General features: G+C 37.9%; 1 protein-coding gene across 2 annotated transcripts in view; it reads left to right on the top strand.

Annotated features, from left to right (window-relative positions):
- The window catches only part of Cd101 (CD101 molecule), a 41,050-nt gene that overhangs the window by 16,550 nt on the left and 15,440 nt on the right, over nucleotides 1-9,060 (top strand). The gene's annotated exons all lie outside the window — the stretch shown is intronic.

Here is a 9,060-nt window from a genome sequence, read left to right on the forward strand (position 1 = left end):
AGAGACAATGAAGTCATTTAGATCTGAGGAGCAGTGCAGCAGCATGACTTTGGACAAATCACCTAATCTACCAAAACCATTGTTATTGCTTCTTTAAATTATTGGTGTGCCACTTAAATGTGATAGCAGGTATAGTGTGCCTAGCAGTGGCCAATACAGCAAACATTTGCTCAAACATAGGCTCTGTCCTGCTGAGCAATATTTTGGTAGTAGTACTTACCTCCTTGTTTATCATTTCATGCCTTAATTTACTTGTGTGTTTCGGGATGTTTGAAATTGCTGCTGTACACCTTTTTTCTTGATATTTCTTATTTTCCTTGGCCCCACAACATAAGATTTTCTTGCTTTCTTTCCTAACACTGATGGCTCCTTCTTGTTTTCTTTTACACTGTTCTCCTCTTCCACTGATTCATTCTTTAAAGACAACGGTTCCTTTGGACACAGCTTAGTTTGCTCTCTTCCTACTGTACACTCTCCTGAGGTAGGCTCATCCCTACCCTATATGTTGACATGGATGAAACCTAGATGTTGACAACTCCCAAGTTCATTATTCTGAAACACTTCTCTTCTGGTCTGAAGACTCACACTGAGTCTTCTCAGACATGCCTACTCTCACTGTGTCATAAACTCACCTTTTTGTCCAAAGCTACTCTTCCCATTGGTTCCTTTATTTTATTTATTTTATTTTATTTTTTATTTTTTTGGTTTTTCTCTGGTACTGGGAACCGAACTCACGACCTTGCGCTTGCCAGGCAGGCGCTTTGCCACTGAGCTAAATCCCCAGCCCCTTCCCATTGGTTCCTATGTTCTCACCACCTACCAGTGACCTGAGTTGGAAACTGGAGTCATCCACAATTCCTGTGAACCTCATGTCCAAACCCCCACAGCATGGCATGCAAGGGCCTTTATAATCTGGTACATTTGGAGATTCAGTGTGGTTGAATAGAGGAGGACCCACCTTGGAGCTTCTCAGAGAAAATCAGCTAAAAATATAGTAATCAGAGGAAGTGGGGGACACATATCTTGATGCCAAAATCAATCTGAAATATGAGACTTGTAGATCAAACAAAACATAGACATAGGACTTTATAAAATGTCAATCTAGCCCACAGGGCTGCCGGTGGCACTGCTGCCTGCATGTCAAGCAAGGACCGCCATACTGGAAAGTCTCCAAGAAACTGATGGACTGCAGAAATTTGACTAATTCAAGCCAAACAGGGTAGATTTGGGATATAAGGCCCCTTGCCTCTTTTACCTTCCTCCATACAGAGGACATGGCTGCATGCAGCAAATTTCACTGGCCCTGCTCCCTTCCCAATAGGCACTTTTTTTTTTTTCTTGTGTGACCTAGAAGCTAACCAGAACCCCTACTGACAACAAGGTTAGAAACTGCAGTGCAGGTGGTATAGCATCCTTCCTCACCCTCCCCCAGTGGTTGGAGAGAGGGATGCAGATGCACAGGATTTAAACAGCTGTGGTGCCCTCCCCCCCAGATATTGAATCCAAACCAAGCAGCCTTGAGCTGTCTGGTTTTGGCAGAAACAATGAGTCAGTCAGATTAGGGACCACAGTACCACAGTACCAGTGGCGGTCGCACAGCAGCAACAGCAGAAGCAAAGGTGGTGAGTGTCATAGCATGACCCCAGCAACTAGTGGCTTGAGAGAATTTAAGCAACCTTGCACTGCAACACAGCAATGAGTGGGAGGTTGGCCTTTCCCCTACAGCAGAGGAGATCAAAGTGGAACCCGCTGTCTCTTCAGTGGCAGGAGCAGTGAGTCAGCCCACAGCACCCCACCCCTCCCTGCTCTGCCACAAGTGGCACAAGAGAACAGAGAAGAGCTAGTGGAAGTGGAGCAGAAGAGCCAACTATACATGGGGCTGGGAGCAGCCTTGGGCTATCTCTGTCTGAGGGTGCTACTGCAACTGGGCGAGTGACACAGAGACAAACAGGGTAAGGAGTGGGAGGCCGCCAAGGGGCATACAGGAAGTTATTGGCTGAAGACTCTGCTCCCAAGCCCTGCATCTGGAGACCAAGATCAGCACTGAACCCAGCACTAATCCTACTGCAGATCTGGTGGCACTGCTGCCTGCATGTCAAGCAAGGACTGCCATACTGGAAAGTCTCAGAGTCTGACTTGGACACTACCACAGAAGTGTGCACACCAGAGGAATTTTATTATTTTTTTCTTTGTTTTTCTCTCTGGTAGGTTTTTCTTTTTTTAACGTCATGTAGGGCTTTACCGTTATTTTTGTTCTGTTCTATTCCTATTCCTTCTCTCTTTCCTCAACTATCTCTCTTGATTTTATGATGTTTTCATGTGAGTGAACACTGTCTCTATCTTTCTGGTTCACTTTGATAGTCTTTTGCTTTCTCCTTCACTGTCTCTCTTCTGCCCGCTTCTCCAGTTTTGCAAAGCTTGTGTGATCATCCTTTGTCCTCCAGCCTTGTTTCTATTATGTTTCTCTTCATTTATCTCTCTGTTTGTCCCCTCTTCCTTTTAAATTTCCCCACCACAGGGTAAAATCACCCTACTAAGGGGAAACTCTGTATATAAGTTCTCGAATTATGTTAGATTTTGTTATGTAACTGTAGATCTTGCCCCTATGGTTAAAGGTACCAAATTAATAATTAGCACAGTTTGTTAGGTTCTATGCTCTGCTTGATTCTATTGTTATCGATAACTATACTGCTTTAACCAGGATGCCATACCTGTTGTAGTCAACTGTTCTCCCTTGTATGACAACACTATGATTATCTGGATTTGTAACCATCACCATAGTCTAGCACCAAAGAACTGGGTGGTGAGCCAAATAGATAGCAACATCTCATCCTTAATAAGTTGGAAAGGTAGGGGGCTGGGGATTTAGCTCAGCGGCAAAGCGCCTGCCTGGCAAGCGCAAGGTCGTGAGTTCGGTTCCCGGTACCGGAGAAAAACCAAAAAAACAAACAAAACAAAAAAAAATAAGTTGGAAAGGTAGGATCTTGGAACAGACACAAAGACCAGGAACCACCTACACCTAGAAGATATCTCTGGGGAACAGACATTTCCTAGGGAAGCCTTGATAAAGCTATCTACTATAAGTAACTTATAAGCATCAACACAGAAAACAAAATAAAATTAAAAATAGAAAATGACAAGACACAGAAGCAAAAGGCAACCCTGTGACCTCCAGTCCACCCAGGACAAATCCAGGGGACTATGAGATGGATGAAATCAGAAGCCAAACACCCAAATTTCCTGGAATAATAGCAGCAGAAATGAAAGCAAGTAAATAAATGTATGAGGCTATAGAGGAAATCAAATAAGAAACAATCTCTCAGGTGAAAAAAGAGATGACAACTATAATTAAGGACTTGCTCAGCAAATTTAGAATACATGTACATAAAAACATAGAGGAGTATAAGAAAAGGATAGCAACCATGAATGCCCAACATAGAAAAGAAATGGAGTCCATGAAACAGATTCAAAGAGATATCCAAGAAATTAAAAATTCCATTGAAAGTTTGGAAAACCAATTGAACAAAAGTGAAGACAGAATATCAGAACTAGAAGACAGTAGTTGATGATCATGAAAAAAAATCTCTTAAAAACATCAAGGGATAAGAAAAAACAGTTCAACAGCTGCAAGATGATGCAAAGAAGAACAACATAAAATTGATTGGATTCAATGAAAAAGCATACATAAGCACAAATGACATAAAAAGTAATGGCAGAAAACTTCCCAAACATGGAAAAAGAATTTGACCTACAGTAAATGAGGCATATAGAACTCCAATTAATCACGACAAAGTAAATCTACATCCAGACATATATTAATCAAGATTCCAGAAATTCAGCACAAGAACAGAATATTAAAACCTGTTAAAGAAAAGAAACAAATCAACTATAAAGGGAAATATATCAGAATTACATCAGACTTCTCAACACAAACCCTTAAATCCAGGAGAGCATAGAGTAAAGTATTTCAAGTCCTGAAAGAAAACCACTTCCAGTCCAAATTGATGTATCCTGCAAAACTAAATTTCAGATTTAATGGAGAAATCATATACTTCGATGACAAAGAGCAACTGAAGAAATTCATGACCACTGAACCCGCTTTACAAAGTATTCTGAAAGATATTCTAGAAAGAAACAACAAAGGCCACAATACCAAGAACACCCATAGAAAGAAGCCACCAGGAAAGGCAAGCAAATAAATAGAAGGGAGAGACTTTGTATAACTATCAATGCAAATGATCTCAATTCACAATTGACAAGAAGCAGACTAACAGACAGATTGGTTCAAGAGAAAAGATCCAACAATACGCTGCATACAAGAAATACATTTAACTCAAAAAGAAATTCATAGATTGAAAGTCAAAGGATGGAAAGCAATGCTCCATGTGACAAAAACCTGGAAAAAAGCAGGGGCCACTATTCTATTTGCAGACAATGTGAATTTCAAGCCAAGGCTTATCAAAAGAGATAAAGAAGGTCAGTATATACTTCTTAAGGGAAAATTCCAAGAAGAAGACACAATAACCATAAATATATATGCACCAAATACAGGTGCACCCAACTCTATAAAACAAGTATTAATGAACATGAAAATCAAATAAGCACTAACACAATTATAAAGGGGGGCTTAATACCCCACTGTCAAAAATAGATCAACCAAAGAATCAACAAAGAAATATCAAAACTCAAACAAACCTGTGAACAAATGTACTTAGTACATATCTACAGAGTGTTCAACCACACAACATCAGAATTCACTTTCTTCTCAGCTATGCACAGGGCATTCTCCAAAATAGACCACATACTAACCCACAGAAATGCTTAAGTAAATGTAAAGGAATTGAAATTCTCTCATGTATATTATCTGACCATAGTGCAATGAAATTGAAAGTCAATGGCAAAAGAAACCATTTATGTATTTCCATAAATACATGGAAATTAAATAATACCCTACTGAACAACCAATGGGTCACAGATGAAATTAAAGAAGAAATTAAATAGTATCTACAATTAAATGATAATGTCAATTATCACTGGAATAATGTTAACACACTGGAATTTATGGGACATAATGAAAGAGTCCAAAGAAGGAAAATTATAGTAGTGAGTTCTCACATCAGAAAAACAGAACAAGCTCAAATAAATAAACAACTTAATGTTGAACCCAAACTTCTAGAAAAAGAACAAGTCAAGCCCAAAGCTTTTATGAAGGAGGAAATTATAAAGATCAGATCAGAAACTAATGCAATTGAGACTAAGGACACAATACAGAGAATCAATGAATTGAGTTGTTTTTTTGAAGATTAAATAAAAATGATAAACCCTTAGCCAACCTTATCAAAAAAGGAAAGAAAAGACTCACATACATGCAATTAGTAATGAAAAGGATAAAATCACAACAGATCCTGCAGAAATCCAGAAGATCATCAATACCTATTTTGAGAACCTCTAATGAGATGGAAAATACAGAAGAAATGGACAGATATCTAGGTACATATGAATTGCCAACACTGAATCAAGAAGATATAAAAAATTCTAAATAACCCAATATCAGTAAGTGAAATAAAAATGTAACTAAAAACTTACCAACTAAGAAGAGCCCAAGTCCTGATGGATTCACTGCTTAATTCTACAAGAAATTTAGAGATCTAATGACATTACTCCTCAATTCTTCAATGAAATTGAAAAGGAAGAAGTACTCCCAAACTCATTACTGGAAGCAAGTACTACCCTGATAACAAAACCAGAAAAGGACCAAACCAAAAAAGAGAAATATAGGCCAATCTCATTAATGAACATTGATGCAAAAAATCTTTAATAAGATACTATCAGATAGAATGCAGCAAATCATCAAGAAGATTATACACCATCACCAAATAGGATTTTTACCAAGGATGCAGGGATGGTTCAACATACAAAAATCAATGAATGTAATACACCATATCAATAGAGCCAAGGAAAAAGATCACATGATCAGCTGAAGAGACACAGGAAAAGCACTTGACAAAATCCAACACCCATTCATGATAAAAACCCTACAGAAATTTGAAATAGATGGTCTTTATCTCAATCTGATAATAGCCATCTTTGACAAACCAACAATCAACATATTAAATGCTCAAAAACTGAAAGCTTTCACTCTAAAATCAGTAATAAGACAAGGATGCTTACTCTTACCACTCCTATTCAATATAGTTCTGGAAACATTAGAGCAATTAGACAAGAGAAAGAAATAAAAGGAATAAAGATAGGAAAGAAAGAAGTTAAATTATCATTATTTGCAGGTGACACGATACTCTGCATACATAGAAGATCCCAAAAACTCCACCAAAAGACTTACAGATTTAATAACAAAATTCAGTTGTGTAGCTGGATACAAAGTCAACACTCAAAAATCAATAATATTTCTGTATACAAATAACAAACTCACTGGCGGAGAAATTAGGGAAATAACCCCTTTCACAAGAGCATTAAAAAAAATGAAATACTTAGGAATCAATCTAATAAAGGAAGTAAAGGATCTCTAAATTGAAAACTATAGCACTCTGCAAAAGGAAATTGAAGAGGATGTCAGAAAATGGAAAGATATCCCTTTCTCTTGGGTAGGAAGAACGAACATAGTGAAAATGGCCTTGGCCCTAAATTGTTACACAGATTTAATGTAATCCTAATCAAAATACTATTAGCATACTTCACATATGAACTAGAGAACATATTCCTAAAATCCTTGGAACCTGAAGAAACCTAGAATAGCAAAAACAGTTCTGGGCAACAAAAGCAAGGCAGGGGGCATCAGCAACCCCTGACTTGAAATTTTTTTTTTTGTCATCTTTTTTGAGTCAGGGTCTTGCTACTTGGTTCAGGTTCGCCTTGAGCTCACTTTGTAGCCCAGGCTGGTCTCAAACTTGCAATGATCCTCCTGCCTCTACCTTCTGAGTGCTGGGATTACAGGTGTGTGCCACTACACCTGGATCTGTTTTGAAATTATACTACAGAGCTACTGTGATAAAATCAGTATGGTATTTGCAAAAAAACCAAACCAAAACAAAAAAACCACCAGACCTGAAGGTCAACAGAATAGATTAGAAGATGCAGAAAAAACTCCAAACACACTCAACCACCTTCGTGGGATCACACACGTTCACTGGAAGAAAGATAGCCTCTAATAAATGGTGCTGGAAAAACTGGCTTTCCACATGCTGAGGACTAAAACTCAACCCACTTCTCTCACCACACACTAAACTAAAATCAGAGTACATCAAAGATCTAAATATTAAAACAGAAATACTGCTGGAAGATAGAATAGGTAGAACTCTTGAAGAAATAATTGTAGGTAAAGACTTTATGAATAAATCCTTGATTGCACAGAAAATACTACAAAGAATGAACAACTGGGATCTCATCTTATTAGAAAGCTCTCACATAAAAGAAATCATCAACAGAGTGAAAAGACCATCCATGGAGTGGGAAAAAATTCTAGCCAATTTTTCCTCAGACAACAGACTATCTATGTATTTTTTTTTGGTACTGGGAATTGAACTCAGGACCTTGTGCTTGCCAGGCAGGTGCTTTGGTCACTGAGCTATATCCCCAGCTCAGACAACAGACTAATATCTAGCACATATAAAGAATTTTCAAAAATCAGACCTTCAAAATTTAAAGACCCAATGCAAACACTGGCATCTAAGATTAATATACACTTCTCAGATAAAAAAAAATTACAAATGGCAAATAAATATATGAAAAAACGTTCAATGTCACTCATCATTTGAGTGATGCAAATTAAAACAATGCCATGATTCCGTATCATTCCAGAAAGAATTGCTATTATCAAGACATCAACCAATAACAAATGTGGAGGGGGATGTGGAGAAAAAGCTACCCTTCTCCACTATTGGAGTCTAAATTGATGCAATCACTGTGAAATTAGTGTGGAGATTGCTTAAAAAACTAGGACTACTGACACTACTTGACTCAGCTATTTCCCTTCTTGGTATTTTCTTGAAAAAATTAAAAGCATCATATCACAGTGATATATGTGCACCCATATTTCTAGCAGCATAGTTTGTAATAGCTAAATTTTGGAAACAACCCAAATGCCCCTGAACCAATGGATGGGTAAAGAAGATGTGGTTTTTTATACAATGGAGTACTACTCAGCTATAAAGGAGGATAAACTTGAGATATTTATTGCTAGATGGATGCACCTTGAGACCATACTCTTAAGAGAAATAAATCAGACAAACATGTATAAATATCACATTGTCTCTTAGGTGTGAGAAACTGAAAGTACAAGTAAGAATCCTAATGTACAATAGATATCATGAAATATGAAGAGACTGTTTACAGGGAAAGGAGAACTAGACAGGAGGAAGGGGGAAGGAATGAAGGGAAAAGAAAAAATGAGAAAAGAAAGATAAAATGGAAACAAAGCTTTGTAAATAAGGAGGAGAAGAGAGGTTGAAGGGAGGGGTGAGGCATGGGGGAAAACAGGAATCAGGATATCATGTACAGATACAAATTCTCTATGATGAGTGTGATCGTTATGTAGATACAAATTGTACCAATAAACTTAATAATAAAAAATCTAGTACATTTCTGTCTTTCCAGCCATTTCCTTTAACTTTCCATCTTCAATTCAAACTCCAGCCACACTGAATTACTTGTAGTTCAGTAATCCAGGTTTTCTCAAAGTCTTATTCAAGTTGCCTTTCTTTTGGCACTGGGGATTGAACCCAGGGTCTTTGCACTAAGCTACACACCCAGCCCTTTTATACTTTGAGACAAGTTTTCACTAAGTCACTAAGTTGCCTAGGCTGGGCTCAAACTTGGGATCCTCCTGTCTCCTCTTCTTAGAGAGCTAGAATTACAGGCATGCCCCACTGTACCTGGCTAAATTTCTTTTATGTGGAATTCTTTAGGCTGTTCTTCATCAGAATAATTCCTGTGATCCCAAAGACTCAGTTTAGTGTTCCCTCTTTCAGGAAATCTCTCCTCACTCCTATATTTGGGTTAGGTATTTCTCCTGGGTACTCTGATAGTTTCTCTTTCTCTTTCTCT

Source organism: Chinchilla lanigera, unplaced genomic scaffold (genome assembly GCF_000276665.1).
Source record: "Chinchilla lanigera isolate Chin_1 unplaced genomic scaffold, ChiLan1.0 scaffold00034, whole genome shotgun sequence".
Taxonomy (NCBI): Eukaryota; Metazoa; Chordata; class Mammalia; order Rodentia; family Chinchillidae; genus Chinchilla; species Chinchilla lanigera.